Source organism: Mesoplodon mirus (genome assembly GCF_964341445.2).
Source record: "Mesoplodon mirus genome assembly, chromosome: 2".
Lineage (NCBI taxonomy): Eukaryota > Metazoa > Chordata > Mammalia > Artiodactyla > Ziphiidae > Mesoplodon > Mesoplodon mirus.
In genome coordinates this window covers 125,078,339-125,097,150 of record NC_138977.1, presented here as the reverse complement: position 1 = coordinate 125,097,150, position 18,812 = coordinate 125,078,339, and the positions used below count along the sequence as shown (strand labels likewise).

The following is an 18,812-nucleotide window of genomic DNA, read 5'->3' as shown; positions in this document are numbered from 1 at the left end:
TCATACTTAGCTAAGCAATACTATCACGTCTAACCAGAACTTGATCCAGTTTTGAAATGAACAAATAATTCATTCTTTCCCAAGTATAGTACACTGTGTGTCTAGGAAAATCTTGGCGCTTTGGCCTCGCAGCCTGACCTTCTGGGGTTAATACAGGAAAGAAATGGTCCATCTAGTCAAGTGTTCAAACCCAAGCCTCAAATGAATAATAATGCTTCATTTACTTAGGGGAGGCAATTCTCCTCTGGTGCCAAAATCATGACATACTTCAAAATGATTTCCACACAACAGTTCAGAACATTTCTGAAAAACTACAGCATATCTTAACAAGCCAATAAAAATGCAAAGCACTCTCAAATAACTGCAACAGCATGAATAAAATAAATATCCCCCAAAATGTGACCCTTTTAGAAAATCCTAGTTGCAAGACCTTGCCTAGAGTGGGAGCTCAAATAGCAGTTGCTAAACGAAACAGTGGAACATTGGAAAGGCAAGTTTACAGTATAAGAAACCCTCCAAGGAGTTCCCTGGTGGCGCAGTGGATAAGACTCCACACTCCCAATGCAGGGGGCCCGGGTTCGATCCCTGGTTCGATCCCACATGCATGCTGTAACTAAGAGTTTGCATACCACAACTAACACCCAGTGCAACTAACTAACTAAATAAATAAATAAAAAAGAAACCCTCCAAATGGGTTAGGATTAAATATAAAGTTTCACTTCCTTTTTGGCTCACATACTCTGAAAAGGAAGCAGAGGTATCAGAAAAATTTCCCTTCTTTGATGGATCGGAAGTAGCTGCTTTATTTGGCATTTCTCTGATCAGTAGGTAAGAATGAATGTTTTTTATATGTTTATTTACATCTGAAATTTCCAATAGGGTCTATTAATTTCTCTGTCTACCTATCTATCTATTGAAATCTTGATCTATTTATTCCTACAAATGTGAAAAAAATAGTATACCTACACTGACCTTTTATCATATTTGACATTCCCAGACTATATTACCTTCTATAATTTTATTTTTCAATTAGCAAATATTTTAACATTTTACATATTTAGGTCTGCAGACCTTTTCCTTTGAATTCTTCTCCTTTTAAAGAGAAAGTTATCATTGCTTCCTAGGCACATGTCTAATAAAATTTTCCAAGAAAGTTTTAGGCATTATCTCTGAAAAACATTTTACTTTGCTTTTTCTCTACAGTCTCTATAATTTTAAACATTTCTCCTGAATCCATCTGGAATTTATTTTGATGAATGTCTTCCAGTTATCTCATTGCCAATAATCCCTTCTCCCTGGAAACCTAGAGGTGTGTTTCTTCACCCCCACCAGGCCCCACTGATGAACCTTCCAACTGTGCACCAGCAGCACCCCACTACTGCCTCGTCATCTATCCTATAACCTTTTCCACCTCAGTTCCCTCATTTGTAATAAAATATACTCAAGTCATGTTCCAAGGTTGTTGGGGCAATCAGAAACAATAAGTGTAAAATATCTAGCACAATGTCTGGCACATAGTGGGTACCCTATAAACAGGAAATATTTTAATTATCTATTATCTGATGAGGATGTAAAAGTAATAGGCTAAAAAAAGTTCATTTCAAAAACTTTAAGAACATTAAGTTTAACCAACTAAAAGTTAAAAAACATCATTTTAATTAAAAGTAACATTTTATTAAAACTATCGTGTTCTATCAACACATGGAGCACAAATTAATAAGTGAAGTTTCTCACTCTAACTCAATCCCTAAACCAATACTGTACTGTAACTTACTGAAAGAGACTTGGGTGTGGTTTTGAAAACAACTCTGGGTGAGGCAACTAAAGATAAGTCAACCAACCATCTGTTCAACTGAACAAATTTAAGTGAACTTTAATGCACCCTATCCTGTTTATATTTCCAAAATATGTGAGATAACACTGGTACAGAAAGAATCTGGCTTGGGTCTTCATCAAAATTCCATTAGCTTCTCAATGCTAACTGATTAATAAATGTGCTCAATTCATATCTAGAGTTTAGACCCTAAAGCCAAGCTACCTGGGTTCTGATCCCAGTTTACCATTTACTAGCTACGTAACCTTAGGCACATTTCACCTTTCTCTATGCTTCAGTTTCCTCATCTGTCAATGGGAATGGTATTATTAGCTACTTCCTTGGTTTAAGACTAAATGAGGTGGGACTTCCCTGGTGGTCCAGGGGTTAAGACTCCACACTCCCAATGCAGGGGGACTGGGTTCGAGCCCTGGTCGGGGAACTAGATCCCACATGCCACAACTAAGAGCCTACATGCCGCAACAAAGATCCTGTGTGCTGCACCGAAGACACGGCGCAGCCAAATAAATATTTTTAATAAATAAATAAAGTTTAAAAAAAGACTAAATGAGTTAATTTATGTCAAAAGTTTCATACAGTGCTTGGCACACAGTAAACAATAGAATAAATGGCAGTCATTATTATTATTATAAGCAGCAGCAGCATCATTAAAGACTAACTGAAGCTCTTTCAAAAGAACACTGGAAGAACATTCTATGACGGGCACTAATTAACTGTCTTCCTAATTAACCGTCTTCCTCGATATGTGCACAGGGAACACACAGCAACACCACTTTTTAGAGTTCCCTCTTACAGACTATATCACTGCTCTTTATTGTCAGTTTTTAATACAATTCCTAGACTGCAAGCTTACTGAGGCAGCAGTTATTACAATGCTTTTCCTTCCAAAATTCCTAACACAATGCTCTGAACACAGATCTTAAATAATGCTTTTTAAATTAATATAATAGAAATAAAAAGCAGTAAGAAGAAACCTTGGAAGTATACATTTTTGGCCCCAGAAAGAGCTTGAGAAGCCACCTGATCATTTTACAGATGACAAAACTGAGCAAATGACTTTAGTCAAGTCTCATATGCTGGCCAACCTGTAGCCAGCTCCTTCCTGTACCAAGAACATCAACCTCACTCACTCCACTGAACTCTAACTGTGCATTTTAGAATCACCTCATACTAAACATGCTTTTCTTAAGTTTTAAACCAATACACAACCACTATTTCCATTACTAATAAATACCACTTGGAGATCTCAAGTAAGAAATATGTGAGGCCCTACCACTCAAATAAGATTGTCCATAATGTTATTTTCCAATGTTATTTGCAAGTAGGAAATACATAAAACCTCCAAGGGCTAAACAACAACTACAACAACAACAGCAGCCAAAACCTTGAGACTAAAACTAGAAAATCACTCACAGAAGGTGACATGACCAGAGATCAAACAACAAAAATCTGCATTGGTAGAGGCAAAAAAGGAGGAGCTGATGAGCTGAACTCTGTAAGGGGATGGAAGTGGTCTCAGGCTGAATAACCCTGGCTCACAGCAGAAGTAAATACAATTTTCTCAGGAAAAAACATCCTCAGTGTTGACTCCCCAGGTTTTTCCACAGATTAAGATCAACCAAATAGACATCCAAGTCAAAAATTCAGTAAACCCAAAAACAATCTCCATGAGTGACAGGCATTGAAAAAAATAAATTATAGGTCCAAGCCCTCAAAGACTTCAAATACTAGAATTATAACACAGAACACAGAATAACTATGTATGAAATGTTTAAAAAAATTAATCATAAATACGACAAGCCACAGAGACTACCAAAAATGGGCAGAGCTGAAAAAGAAACCACAGAGAACTTTTAGAAATGAAATAATTTGAAAAAAAAAGTTTAATCAACTAATGAATTAATAACAGCTTTGAGAGAGATTCCTGTTTACATACAGGAATCAGTGAATTAAAAGACAGATTTGAAAAACATTATCCAGAAACCAGCACAGAGAGACAAGGAGATGCAAATTATGACAGAAAAGATATGAAGGACAGAATAAGAAAATCTACTACATATTTACTGAGTTATAAGCAGAGATAATAAAGAATAGAAAAGAGTCAGTATCCAGAGAGAATGGCTGACAATTTTACATAACTGAAAGACACAAATCCACAAATACCAAGCAAAATAAATAGCGATCCATGCCTCATAAATACTGTAATGAATCTGCAGAATAGCTAAGGCAAAACAATTTTTTCTAAAAGCAGAGGAAGAGTGGCATGGACATATATACACTACCAAACGTAAAACAGATAGCTAGTGGGAAGTAGCCGCATAGCACAGGGAGACTAGCTAGTTGGTTTGTGACCACCTAGAGAGGTGGGATAGGGAGGGTGGGAGACACAAGAAGGAAGAGATATGGGAACATATGTATAGGTATAACTGATTCACTTTGTTATAAAGCAGAAACTAACACACCATTGTAAAGAAATTATACTCCAATAAAGATGTTTAAAAAAATAAAAAAAATAAAAGCAGAGGAAAAACAGACATCACCTATGAAGGAATCACAATTAGACTATTGGCAAACCTGTAACAGAAACAACAAAAGTAGAGAAACTACTGAAAGGGAAATAACTGTCAATCTAGATTTCTATACCAAGCAAGGCTATCTTTCGAGAATGTGTGTGAAATAAGGTCATTCCAGATAAACAAAAACAGAGGTATCTCCTACAGACCTATAGTAAAGGAGCTTTTAAAGAAGAAAAAATGATCCCAGGAAAAAAATGAGAAATGCAATAAGCATCGTGAGTAAAGAAATTGCTAAACGGGAAAGTAAATCTAAAAATGTTTTTGAAAAATATAGTGATGATGCTATCCAATTTATGAGGCTAAAAAAAAAAAGGCTAGACTAAAATACTGGATCTGAGTAGCATGTAACTTGATCATTGAGTTTAACTGGAATTAAAGTATTTTAACATCTTTGTTTTCTCTTGTAGTGGAATATGAAATTAATTTCACTTTGTTAAATATGCATGGTAAAACTTCAAGGGCAACCACTAAAAGAACGTAATAGAGTATGTAATTTCCAAACCAAACGAAGGAAGTACATAATGAAAAACAAACAAAACAACTTGGTTATTCAAAAAGGCAAGAGTGCAGGGAAAAAAATTACAAATAGAAGACAAATTGTAAGATGACAGAAGAAGTACACATTTATCAGAATCACAATAAATGTAAATGTATTATGCCAGTTAAAAGCCAGATATAATACCCATTGTAGTAGGCTGAAGGATGGTCATCAAAGAAATCAGTCCTAATCCCTGGAACCTGTAAATGTTACTTTACATTGCAAAGATTGTGGAAATGTGATTAAGGTATTGGGAATGGTGAGATTATCCTGGATTATCTGGGTGCACCCTAAATGCAATCACCAGTATCCTTACAAAAAGGAGGCAGAGGGAGATTTGGCTACACAAACATAAAAGAGGACAATTTGATCAGGGACACAGAGATTGAAGTGATGCAGCTATAGCCAAAGAATACTGGCAGCCATAGGAGTCAAGGAACAAATTCTCTCCTCTAGAAGATCTAGAGGAAGTATGTCCCCTCCAACACAGATTTTGGCTCAGTGATACTGATATTGGACTTCTGGCCTCCAGAACTGTGCGAGAATAATTTCTCTTCTTTTAAGGCACCAAGTTTGTGGTAATTTGTTATAGCAGCCACAAAAAAGCTAACATCCCCATAAAACGTAAGAACAGAACATAGAAAGTTTGAAAGTAAATGGATGAAAATAGGTATACCAAGCAAACAACAACCAAAAAAAAGCTGGAGTATCTATATTAATGTGAGACAATAAAGACCATGGAAAATAAAAGCATTACTCTAGAATGGAAGTGTTATCCTAAATAACGATAAAATATTTCAATTCAACAGGAAGATACATATATATGCCTATTAAAATGGTGTCAACACATATGAAGCAAAAACTATAAAAACTCAGAGAAAAATTGACAAGTCTACCATCATAATGGATAGATTAACCCATAATGGATAGATTAACACCAAAACATCGCTCAATTATTGAAACAGGCAAAGCAGTCAAAAAATTAGCAAACAGGGCTTCCCTGGTGGCGCAGTGGTTGACAGTCCGCCTGCCGATGCAGGGGACACGGGTTCGTGCCCCAGTGCGGGAAGATCCCACATGCCGCAGAGCGGCTGGGCCCGTGAGCCATGGCCGCTGAGCCTGCACGTCCGGAGCCTGTGCTCTGCAACGGGAGAGGCCACAACAGTGAGAGGCCCACATACCGCAAAAAAAAAAAAAAGAATCCCTCTTGCAATGCAGGGGACGCCAGTTCAATCCCTGGTAGGGGAACTAAGATCCCACATGCTGCGGGGCAACTAAGCCCATGGGCCACAACTACTGAGCTCGCGTGCCACAACAAGAGAGCCCACACGCTGCAATGAAAGATCCCATGTGCCATGACTAAGACCCAATGCAGCCAAAAAATAAATATTAAAAAATAAAAGAAAGGCAACATACCAAAAAATGGATTTTTCCTTTGTGCCTTAAAAAAAAAAAAAAAGATGATGTCATGGCTGTTTTCACAGCATAATAAAATCTGGGGTCAAGAGCTGAAATAACATACAAGTAACTCATTTTATGAAAAAGGTACTGGCAACCTTCCATAGTTGTAGTCAGCAAAATCTGCACTGTTTTCATGAGGATTCTACTTCACCCTTGTGCATCACAAAGCAATCAAAATGAAAACTATCCACCAAGAAAAAGTAAAACATACTTTAAAACCGCTAGCTTGATTTTTATAAAATAGAAATGGTAAAAATAACTGTGAGTGAGTGATATGAAACATCTCAGTGATCTGGACACCTCTAACAGAGATCTACCTCATGTCCCTACAGAGAAGGCCCTAGCAGGAGTTCCTGTGTACTCACCCTCATGGGCTTCCTCTCTGTCTGACCTGAAGAGCCAAGAGCCCATGAAGTGGGACCTGTGTTCTTATTATGTTTGATTCCCAACGCCCAGTGCAATGCCTGGCACACTAAAGGCCTTTTTAAAAGTTCAGTGAATTAATAAATCTCCTAAATGTGACCACTGTCATTTACAAACTAGAGACAAAGAAAATTCATACTATTATCCCTTGATGAAAAGCTGGAAAAGAAATGTTTCCCTGAAGAAATTCCCTGCTTTCCAAAACAATTAATCAAACACCCTATGCAGAAAACAGAGCACATTCAATATTCCAGACATCCTAGGTCAGAGACATTCCCAGTGGTTACACTGTCAATGTATGTTGTGCTTCAGTTCCTGAGGACGATTCTCAGAATAAACTGAGATAGAGAGTATCTGGATGGAGGGGTCATCTAGTTCCCCTAAAGATGGACAGACTACCTTCACATCTCTCCTACTGAAGCAGACACTCAGTCTTAAAGGGAGTTCATTCTATGAGACTCAAGAATCATTTCTACCCTCCCTTCTTGCCTGAAGCTCTATACAATAATAACCTGATTAATGGTATCACCTGGGAACAAGGTTGGCCTATTAACTAAAACATTCTCTAATCTTGGAAAGCACGGCTTAACCACAAAGTTCTTGCTAAGCCGCAAATACATACAGCTGTAACAAAACAAAAATATCTCTGCACACAGCTTTATTAAAAAAAAAAAAAGAGTGGGAGTAGCTAGTAAACAGGACTCTTTATTGCCTTTCTGTGCCTTTCCCACTTAACATCTGCTTCTCCCTGATCTATACACTGGAAAAGGAAGAAAGGAAAGGAAATGCACACTGACAGCATACCTATGTACCATATGCATTCAAAAGTTCTCTCACTGTGGCCTCACAACACTTCTAGTTAGACAAGACTGTTACTCTTACTACTTCTGTTTCAACCGAAGAAAAAAATGAGTTCAGAGAATTTCACCAGCTTGATCCAGGGCTACACAGTTTGAGTGGCAAATTGCATCCAGACACTATATCCCTAATACCCAGCATTATACCAATAGTTGACAACTAACTTACTTCAGTGAGAATAAAATGCCTAATGCAGCATTCGCATTTTTACAGCTTTACTGATATATATTCACATATCATAAAATTCACTGACTTAAAGTGTACATACAGTTCAGTGGGTTTTAGTATATTCAGAGAGATGTGCAACCATCATCACGATCTAATTTTATAACATTTTTCAACACCCAAAAAGAAACCACACACACATTAGCAGTCAGTCCCCATGCCTATTCCTCCCCTCCCCTACCACCTTTTTCTCTGGCTTCTTTCATTTAGCAAAACCTTTTCCAAGTTCATCCATTTGCAGCACGTATCAGTATTTCATTCTTTTTAACCGGTTTGTTTCCACTTTTCAGCTATTAAGAGTAATACTGCTACGGACATTCACATACCAATTTTTGTGTGAACATATATGTTCTCCAGCATTTGCATTTTCAAAAGGTTTTCACAACATTCTCTCCTTTGCATCTTATAACTGCTTCATCTTGTGAGAGAGAACTGAAGCTGGGAGCAGTTAAGTGACTTTGCCACCCACTGCTGGGTAACCCTCAGTGAACCTGCAGTAAACTCGCACCTTCTGGCTGAAGACCTGCTCATTCCTTACCACCACACTGCTTTGTCTCCTCCATAAGACATTTCAAGCAACAGCATGCGGATGAGAAAAAACGTCTGCTTTGCTGAGGAGCTCCCAGAATCATTCTCCGTAAGTTAGTGCACAAGGCAAATTTAAACTAAGCCTTATCAGATGAAGAGAAGGGGAGAACAAAGTGTTTGAGACACGGTACAGGTGCCTCCCAGCGCTGGCCTCCTCCTCCCCATGGAAACACTGAAGGTTGCTACTGCAGGGTGCTGTGGAGGCACACGTGGAGTCAACACCCACTGTGCGCTGCTTCTGAGGGCACCCCAGTCCTGTCCGCATGTGCCTGCGGGCTCAATTCCCACATCAGCCTGAAGCTCCCAGGCCCCCACAGCTCCCAAGGCCTCGACGCAGAGCTAAGCTGTTCTGAAAGGGGGACAGTATTTGGGGAGCATATACGGTCAGTTGTATAAACCCCCTTTTCCAACCTCCTGAAACAGTTCCTAGGCTTATAATATTTTTGGTAATAAGGTTCAGAAACATGGTTAATAATTACATTAATAATATATAACAGCCACTTACTAGGTAGCTTTTATGCATTTAATTCATTTAATCCTCACAATAACTGTGTAAAATAGGTACTGTGATTACCTCTATGTTACACGTCAACACTTTCTTATGTGGGGAATACATGTAGTTGGTGGGGATATAAACTGGCATAACTCCTTAGGAGGGTAATTTGGAAACAGCTATGGAAACTAAAAGTACAAATATCCTTGAACCAGGCAATTTCACTTCTGAGACTATATCTACAGATATACTTCACAGTGCCCAAAGACAAAGAATATTAACTGAAAAAGTTTACAACAGTAAAAATCTGGAAACTAATACCTATCAATATAGCAGTGATTAAATAAATTGTACTGTTAAGACGAAATACCTGAGACTATTAAAGAGAACGAAATAGATTTATGTGTGCTGCTACTAAGTATTCGCCAAGATGTATTAAGGAGGAGCAAAATCAATATCATTATGCGTAACAATTTATTTTTTAAAGGAGGTATATGTACACACCACCACTCTGGCTGTGTGCTCTTGGGCAAGTTATAATACTTAACCTGTCTCACAGCTCCCTCGTCTGCAAAATGGGACAACAACGATACTTCCCATGGAGTGCTCAATAAAAATTAACTGTGGCTATTATTAAACTTAATGATTATTTAATTATGACACTACCAATAATAATAATAATTTTGTCATTATTAGATGGGCTCCACCAAAAAAATCAATTTCATATCTACACTACCCAGTGCCAGGCATTACACAAGTATAGGGAAACTGGCAAACAGCACCTGCTCTGCTTCCCCATCTAGTTCACAGCCCACGAGGGTTTTCTTTTCCAGATGTCTAGCCTACATGGCCTGCCCCCACCAACAGGCAACAAGAAACCATGTACAGTGAGACGGGTCTCCACTGCCCAGATGCTTTCCCCCAAATGCACACAGATTCGATCTCTGATCAAACATCACCTCCTGAGACAAGCCTACCTCCCTCTCCAATCTGAAACAGATCCTTGCTGCCACCATTCTCCATTCCCTTATCCTGTTCCCTTAACCAGTTCCATGGTCTTCACAGCAGCTGTTACTATCTGACATTACAGTATTTCTTTATTACCTAACCTCTCTTTCTAGAATATAAGTTCCCAAGAAAGGAAAATGTGTCTCATTCCCTGCTCTGCTCAGTGCCCAGAATAGTACCCAGTGTATAGTAGGTGCTCAATAACTATAGGTGAAGAGATGGGACTGCAAGTTAATGAAAGCTACAGAATGGAAAATATGCTTGCAAAATAACATTTTAAAAATTACTGTCATTTTATTCTGGCAGACTAGGTTCTCAAGACACTGTTCAGTTAAAAGTTGAGTGGACTTCCCTGGCGGCGCAGTGGTTAAGAATCCGCCTGCCAATGCAGGGGACACGGGTTCAATCCCTGGCCGAGGAAGATCCCACATTGCACGGAGCAACTAAGCCCGTGCGCCACAACTACTGAGCCCGCGCCCTACAGCCCATGCTCTGCAACGAGAGAGGCCACGACAATGAGAAGCCCGCGCACTGCAACGAAGAGTAGCTCCCGCTCGCCTCAACTAGAGAAAGCCCGTGAGCAGCAACGAAGACCCAATACAACCAAAAACAAAAACAAATTAATTAATTTTAAAAAAAAGTGTCCTCCACACGCCAGTCCTACTGTATTTAAAAATGCTATTCTTTTCCTATGTAGCTTAAATTCATACAAAATCATGTCAAAATATGCTCAACACTTTGAAGCTAACAGATATCAAAGACAAGATTATACATTAGTCATAACACTTGTTTAAAAAGGTATTTCTGGAATAAATAAAGCTCAAAGGGCAAAACTGAGTTAAACTTGGTTCCCTTCATTCCTTCCAACTCAAGTTTCCTGCATGCAGAAGGTCAGAACGAGCATTAACTATTAAACAGTTTTGTTAAAATTTAATATTATGCTATATTAAGATAACCTAAATATTTTAAGGAGTCATGTGTTAGCCAGCAAGCACTGAACAAACTAAGCAAGTATTAGCATGTTTAATCTGTCTGCTACTTAACCAAATCTTAGATTCAATTTTTAAAACCCTAGACGATAGGAAAGTCAAAAAAAGACATCCCTTCTACTTGCCAAACTAACTTGCCAAAGCATTGGGGGAAAATAAAACACAAACTGATATACATGATTCAAGGTAAAGTGCTGTTGTTGTCGTTTCGCTGACTTTAGATGCTCAAGGAAGCTAGGAATTTAATATATGTAAAAAGAAAAAGAAAATGTTGCCATTCACCATCTCCAACGCAGGAAAAATTTTAAAGTCCTACTGCTAACGTAACAGAACAAAGCTTAAGAACGTTTATAGGAAGAAATAATGATTCAGAACCGAACAATGTAAAATTTACGACATCTGGAATCCAATAAAAAATTACCCAACAAGCAAAGAAGCAGGAAAATATGACCCATATTGAAGAGATAAATCAATCACACCAACCCAGAACTGAAAGAGAAGTTAAAGTTAGTGGACAAGGTCACTAAAACAGTTGGTACAACTGTATTACATATGTTCAAAATCTCAAGTAGAGAAATGAAATATATAAATATGATACAAACTGAACTTCTAAAGATGAAAGCTACACCATGTAAGATGAAAAATTACACTGAACAAGATCAATGATAGATTAAACATTGCAGAAGACAGAGTAGTGAATATGAAGACAGAGCAACAAAAAACAACCAAAACAAAACATAAAGGGCAAAGACAAATAAATGAACAGAACATCCGTGAGCTGTGGGGCAACTTTAAATGGTCTAACATGAATGGGACTGGAGTCCTCAAAGGCAACATGGAGAAGGAAACGTGAAAAAATAATGGTCAAAATTTTCTCAAGTTTGACAAACACTATAAACCCACAGATCCAAGAAAGCAGCTCAATGAACCCCAAGCACAAGAAACATGAAAAAAACTACTGAATACAAAAGCACATCAAAATACTATAAAATTGCTCAAAACCAGTGATAGGGAAAATCTTAAAAGCAGCCAAAGAAAAACACGTTATGTAGAAGAACAAAGATAAGGAGGACAGCAGACTGCTTGTAGGAGGTGATGTAAGCAAGAAGACAGTAAAGGGCTTCCCTGATGGTGCAGTGGTTAAGAATCCATCTGCCAATGCAGGGGACATGGGTTCGAGCCCTGGTCCGCGAAGATCCTACATGCCGCGGAGCAACTAAGCCCGTGCGCCAAAACTACTGAGCCTGTGCTCTAGAGCCCGCAGCCACAACTACTGAGCTCATGTGCCACAACTACTGAAGCCCACGTGCCTAGAGCCCGTGCTCTGCAGCAAGAGAAGCCACCACAATGAAACGCCCATGCACTGCAGTGAAGAGTAGCCCCCCGCTCGCCGCAACTAGGGAAAGCCCACGCACAGCAACGAAGACCCCAACGCAGCCAAAAAATAAATAAATTTATTTTAAAAAAGACAGTGAAGCAACATCTTTAGAGTAAAACTAAAAGATTTTACCCCAAGGTTTTGAGTTTCCAGACCTTTGGCTCAAATCTATAATTTTGTGTAGTAAGCTTCTGTGGCAACGGCACCTCTGAATTACAAGCATTACATTTTCTCAAACAGTATCATCTCATTTGGCAAGATGATCTACAATATGTATAGCATCTGCTTTTTCAGTACAATGTTTCACACCCAAAAGGCATGAGATAAATAATTGTTGGGGGTGAATTTAAGAGAAGTTACTGTACCATTAGCAATGGTTCCTCTCTCCTTTTTGCCCCCAAGTATATTCTAAATATGTGATAATAAATCACACACTTGAGCAGCACCTATCACTTACAAAGTACTTTTTCATTTAATCATCATACAAATTCTTTGTAGTTAAGGAAGGTATTATCATCACTGCACAAATGGGGAAACTGAAGTTCAGAAAAAGGGAAGTGATGTGCCCAAGGATAAGAGGTGGAGGAAGTGATGGAGGTAAGGGTAGGAAAGGGGCTTTGCCATTTCTTGGGTTCTTCCTCTGGGCCACGTTTAATGCTAGCTTAAGATTAATTTGGCAAAATTTACAGCAATATGAATGGACCTAGAGATTATCATACTAAGTGAAGCAAGTCAGACAAAGACAAATATATGATATCACTTATATGTGGAATCTAGAAAGATGATACAAATGAACTTATTTACAAAACAGAAACAGACTCACAGACTTTGAAAACAAACTCAGGGTTACCAAAAGGGAAAGGTCGGGGGAAGGATAAATTAGGAGTTCGGAATTAACATATACACACTACCATATATAAAATAGATAATCAACAAGGACCTACTGTATGGCACAAGGAACTCTACTCAATATTCTGTAATAACCTATATGGGAAAAGAATCTGAAAAAAAAGGATATATGTATATGTATAACTGAATCACTTTGCTGTACACCTGATACTAACACAATATTGTAAATCAACTATACTCCAAAATAAAATTAAAATTAAATTAAAAAATATTAATTTGGCAAAGAAAGTTATACAACTAGGTGTAACCAGGTGTTTCTAACTCCAAGTAGCTCTTACTATGGAACCACAGCTGAAATATATTAAACTAAAGGACAAACATGAAACATAAAAATTCATTCTGGCATAGAACTAGAATAATGAAGTTGAAAATTCTACTCAAAGAAGAGTAAAGCAGATTTCTTGAAGAGTGAAGTCTTTACTTCATTTATCATAATGGACAAAGCCCCCAATCATAGCCCTGCAACCAATACCATGTGGCATCTCAGGACAGTATTTCTCCTACATAGTTCCTTACTGTAGACCAAAGCAGGATGCAACAAAAGAAAGTCCACTGGCAGACAAAACAACTAAGTCCAGGAGGCAGATGTCTAATTTGACCTAATGATAAAATTTAAACTCCAGGCAGAAATCAGCAAATCATGCCCCGCCTGATGCCAAATCCAGCCCACTGTTTTTATAAGGATCACAAGCTTTGATTTTTAAAGGCTAAAAAAAATTGTATGAAACATAAATATATGATAGACATGAAAATCAATTCAAATTTCAGCAACCATAAATAAGGTTTTATGGGACAGTCATGCTCATTCACTTACATATCATCTATGGCTGCTTTCATGCAACAACAGCAAAGCTGAGTAGTTACAACAGAGATCATACAGCCCTCAAAGCCTAAAATATTTATTATCTGGCCCTTTACAGAAAGTCTGTCAACTCCTGCTTTAAGGGAACAGATGGGCCTTTAATAATTTGCCATGAACATTATTTCTCACAAATAAGCTCTTAAAAAATTAGGGCTTCCCTGGTGGCGCAGTGGTTAAGAATCCGCCTGCCAATGCAGGGTACACGGGTTCAAACCCTCGTCTGGGAAGATCCCACATGCCACAGAGCAACTAAGCCCGTGCACCACAACTACTGAACCTGTGCTCTAAAGCCCGTGAACCGCAACTACTGAGCCTGCGAGCCACAACTACTGAGCCCAGGAGCCACAACTACTGAAGCCCATGCACCCAGAGCCTGCGCTCCGCCACAGGACAAGCCATCGCAATGAGAAGTCCGCGCACTGCTACGAAGAGTAGCCCCTGCCTGCTGCGACTAGAGAAAGCCCACACGCAGCATCAAAGACCCAATGCAGCCAAAAATAAATAAATTTATAAAAAAGAAGAAAACGCCATTATCAGACAAGATATTTGTGTTGACTGTTCATTAAAAAGCAGTCATGGACTTCCCTGGAGGCGCAGTGGTTGAGAGTCCACCTGCCGATGCAGGGGACACGGGTTCGTGCCCCGGTCCGGGAAGATCCCACATGCCGCGGCACGGCTGGGCCCGTGAGCCATGGCCGCTGAGCCTGCGCGTCCGGAGCCTGTGCTCCGCAACAGGAGAGGCCACAGCGGTGAGAGGCCCGCGTACCACAAAAAAACAATGTACATAGATATACATACAGAAATACTTAACGGCTAAAATGATATGACATCTGGGTTTGGGGGTACAGATAAAGCAAAACTGGCCATGAGTTAATAACTGCTGAAGCTGGATGAGGGTAAAGAGACGTTTACTATACTAGTCTCTCTACATGTGTGGGAAGAATTAAACATGTAAAAATAAATAAACAAGTCCACATACTCAGCCATAAAAAGGAACAAAACTGGGTCATCTGTAGTATGGATGGATCCAGAGACAGTCATACAGAGTGAAGTAAGTCAGAAAAAGAAAAACAAATATCATATATTAATGCATATATATGGAACCTAGAAAAATAGTACAGATGAACCGGTTTTCAGGGCAGAAATAGAGACACAGAAGTAGACAACAAACATATGGACACCAAGGGGGAAAGTGGTGGGGCTGGTGTGATGAACTGGGAGATTGGGATTGACATGTATACACTAATATGTATAAAATAGATAACTAGTAAGAACCTGCTGTATAAAAAAATAAATACAATAAAACTCAAAAATTCAAAAATTCAAAATAAATAAATAAACAAGTCCAGTTAAACTCTAAGTTTCACATAATAAAAATGTCTTTTTTATATTAATTGTCAAACTGTTAAAAATTATGACGATCAATAGAATTTTAACACTGGCTGGATATTTGATTATTTTTAATTTTTTAAAAGTATCTTTTAAAGCATTTCAGTATTTTCTGATTCAATACAAGGACTCCTTGAAAGAACTAACTAAAAACCAATAACCGATCTAAAGAAACAGTTTTTATAGTAAAATAAATAACAAAAAACTGAATACCAAACAAAACATTACCAATATCGGATAGCATCAAAGAGTTAAAGGAGAAACGGTGAGCTGTATAAATTATATTTTAGAAAGGAAACTATCCCACCTTTTGGAGACTGGGCAGAATTTAGATTCCTGTCATTCAGTGAGCCTCTGTAACTAAAACCACACAAGCAGTAAAACAAATCGTACCACTTGTCCTGCTGTAACCCACGTCAAAACTCTGAAAAGCAGTTGGGACTGCCAAAACCATCCACTTCCTTAAAAAACAACTTTACTATGGACTATTACTCAGCCATAAAAAGAAACGAAATTGAGTTATTTGTAGTGAGGTGGATGGACCCAGAGTCTGTCATACAGAGTGAAGTAAGTCAGAAAGAGAAAAACAAATACTGAATGCTGATACATATATATGGAATCTAAACAAAACAAAACAAAAAAAGAATGGTCATGAAGAACCTAAGGGCAAGACGGGAAGACGCAGACCTACTAGGGAATGGACTTGAGGACACAAGGAGGGGGAACGGTTAGCTGGGACAAAGTGAGAGAGTGGCACGTACATATATACACTCCCAAATGTAAGACAGCTAGTGGGAAGCAGCCGCATAGCACAAGGAGATCAGCTCGGTGCTTTGTGACCACCTAGAGGGGTGGGATAGGGAGGGTTGGAGGGAGACACAAAGAGGAAGGAGATATGGGGATTTATGTATACATATAGCTGATTCACTTTGTTATACAGCAGAAACTAAAACACCATTGTAAAGTAATTATACTCCAATAAAGATGCTAAAAAAAAAACCTTTACTATTCTAGTTTAACCCAGTCAGAATACTAAGATTCTGGATTTTAAAAAGTAATTTACACGTGGGCTGGCACTTGCCCATTAACTAAAGACTGCAGTTATTACAATCCCACCCTCATACAATTCACCCTCTTTGCCTGCGATGCCCTCCCCTCTTTGGTGCCTGCTGAATCCCAGCTCACCGACTCCGACTCGTTTTCACTGGGGGCTTCTACTGATGTGTTCAGCAAAGAGGACAGCAGCCTACTTCCTATCCCCATTAAGATTTAACCAATTTTTCACCCACAAAAAAACCTTTCTGTAACAACTTATCAGCACTGCACACCGCTCTCAGCTATGTTTTTGGTTCTTGGGGATAGGACAAATTGCTTTATGTCATTTAGGCATAAAATCATATGGTCACACCACCAGCCGGTGCAGGTTAACCAAAATACTTACTTTAAGGTAAGACTGCATGAAGTGAACACAAAGACCTGTAAAATATCTTGAGCCATGAATTACAAGAGCAAAAATAAAAGTAATTGCTAAAGGCAGAGACCCTCTGACCCCGTCCCCCGCCCCACCAAAAGAAACGAAAAAGAAAGGAAGGAGAGGGCGAGATGACCAACAGCTCCTTCTCTAATAAAGTTGCAGGACAACCCTATTACCATCCGTAGGCAGATGTGGCTTTTCTCTATGGGCAGAAGCTGTCGTTTTTTCAAAAAAACGAGAGCAGACAGGCAGAATCCGGATGCCCGCGTCTGTCTGCGTCAGTGCTCGAACCCTGGAGCCGTCAGCCCTGCGGGCCACGGACCCGGCGGCCGCGAGCAACGCGCTGACCCAACGTCCGGCCCGGATCCTCCTTTCCCACACGGGCGCCCGAAGCCCACCACCCAGTCCACCGACGAGCTGCCCAGGCGCTCCCACAGACCAGCCCGTGCGACGAAGGGTCTGCAGGGCGTCGGCCCCTCTGCGCCAGTCAAGGCCAACGGCCGAACGGCGGGGACCCCACCCCCGCCCGCCCAGGACGGCCCCCCGGGGCCGCCTCCACCCTCCGCGCCGCCGCCACAGGCCCCGCCGCCCGGACTGGAGCCCCGGGCCTGCCGCCGTCCTGCACACGGGCCTCACCTCAGGGTCGAATCGCGGGCAGCTCGCAGGCTACCAGGTCTGAGCGCGGCCGCCGCCCGTCCGCTCCGGCTCCGCCCCCTGTCCGCCGCGCAGTACCCTGCCGGCAGCCCCCACCGGCCTGCCCGGCCTCCCGCCCCCTCAGCCCTCCGCACAGCCCCAGAAGCCCGAGCTGGGTGCGGCCTGCGGCGCCGCAACCCAACAACGCACCACCCCATAGGCCCAGCCCTTGCTGCACCTCCCAGCAACGCTTGCTGCTATTGGCTGAGAGCGGGCGAGAGTGGTGGGGCGGGTCCTGGGCGGGAGGGGTTACCGCCTCTGGCCACCGCTTTTCCGGGGACGGACTTCGGGGGCCGCGCCCGCCCCCTGCGGACGAAGCAGGGTCCGAAGTGTGGGGACGGCCAGTCGCAGCCCCTCATGCCTCGTCGCTGAAGCAGGCCGGGCCGTCGTGCCAGCGGCGCCCGCTCACCCAGAACCGCTCCGTCACTCATTCATTGTTGCTGGTCAGGCTCGTGGAGGTCTCCTGCGGGCCAGATTCGTGCGATGCGCAGGAGAGCTTACCAAAGGGTATTTTCTAGGCCCTGCTCAGCCTGAGGCTGGGGGCCTCTCCCTGCCCGCCTCGCCCACTCCTCCAGCGGACGGACCCTGCCCCCTGTGCCCAGCCTTGTGCTGGTCTGCATCCAGAAGCCCTTGCCAGGGTGCCCGGGACCACGGGCAAAGTTTGGGGCCGGGCTGGCAGCCAGGGCGGGGCCAGGACAGCGGGACCTGTGGATCCCGATAAGGCTCCATCTACGCCAACGCTGCCTGATGCCTGGAGCCTGGCCTGCTGATGCTGCTTGAAAGAGCACAGTCATTGCTGCAGAACGAGGGCATTGGTGAGACCAGGCCACCTGCCAGTGACCTGGAGGCAAGACTAGAGATCACATCAGCACCTGCCCCCAAATTGCCCCTCCTTGTCTCATCCGAGTCCCCAAAAGACCCGGGAGACATATGGGCTAGCTCCCTTTATACCCATAGAAAGTTGAGGCCCAGAGCTGAGCAGTGGAAGAATAGTGTGGAATCCAGGCCTTCCCTCCCAGCAGGGTTCCCTTTGGCCTTGTCCACAGAGGGTCGGGGGTACTGTCTATGGATAACAGACAGTGACCTCTGACCTCCTGGACACTGGCTTTTCTCA

The 18,812-nt window shown here is 41.2% G+C and overlaps 1 protein-coding gene across 4 annotated transcripts in view; it reads right to left on the bottom strand.

Annotated features, from left to right (window-relative positions):
• The window catches only part of ADD1 (adducin 1), a 74,412-nt gene extending 56,627 nt beyond the window's left edge, over positions 1-17,785 (bottom strand). For 3 of the 4 annotated variants that reach the window (XM_082609658.1, XM_082609662.1, XM_082609660.1), the window contains exon 1: positions 17,642-17,785. The gene's annotated coding sequence lies outside the window, so the exon portion shown is untranslated. Of the gene's footprint in view, positions 1-16,972; positions 17,027-17,641 lie in introns of those variants that run through there. The other variant, XM_082609659.1, reaches the window with a different exon arrangement.
• Positions 17,786-18,812: the final 1,027 nt, after the last annotated feature.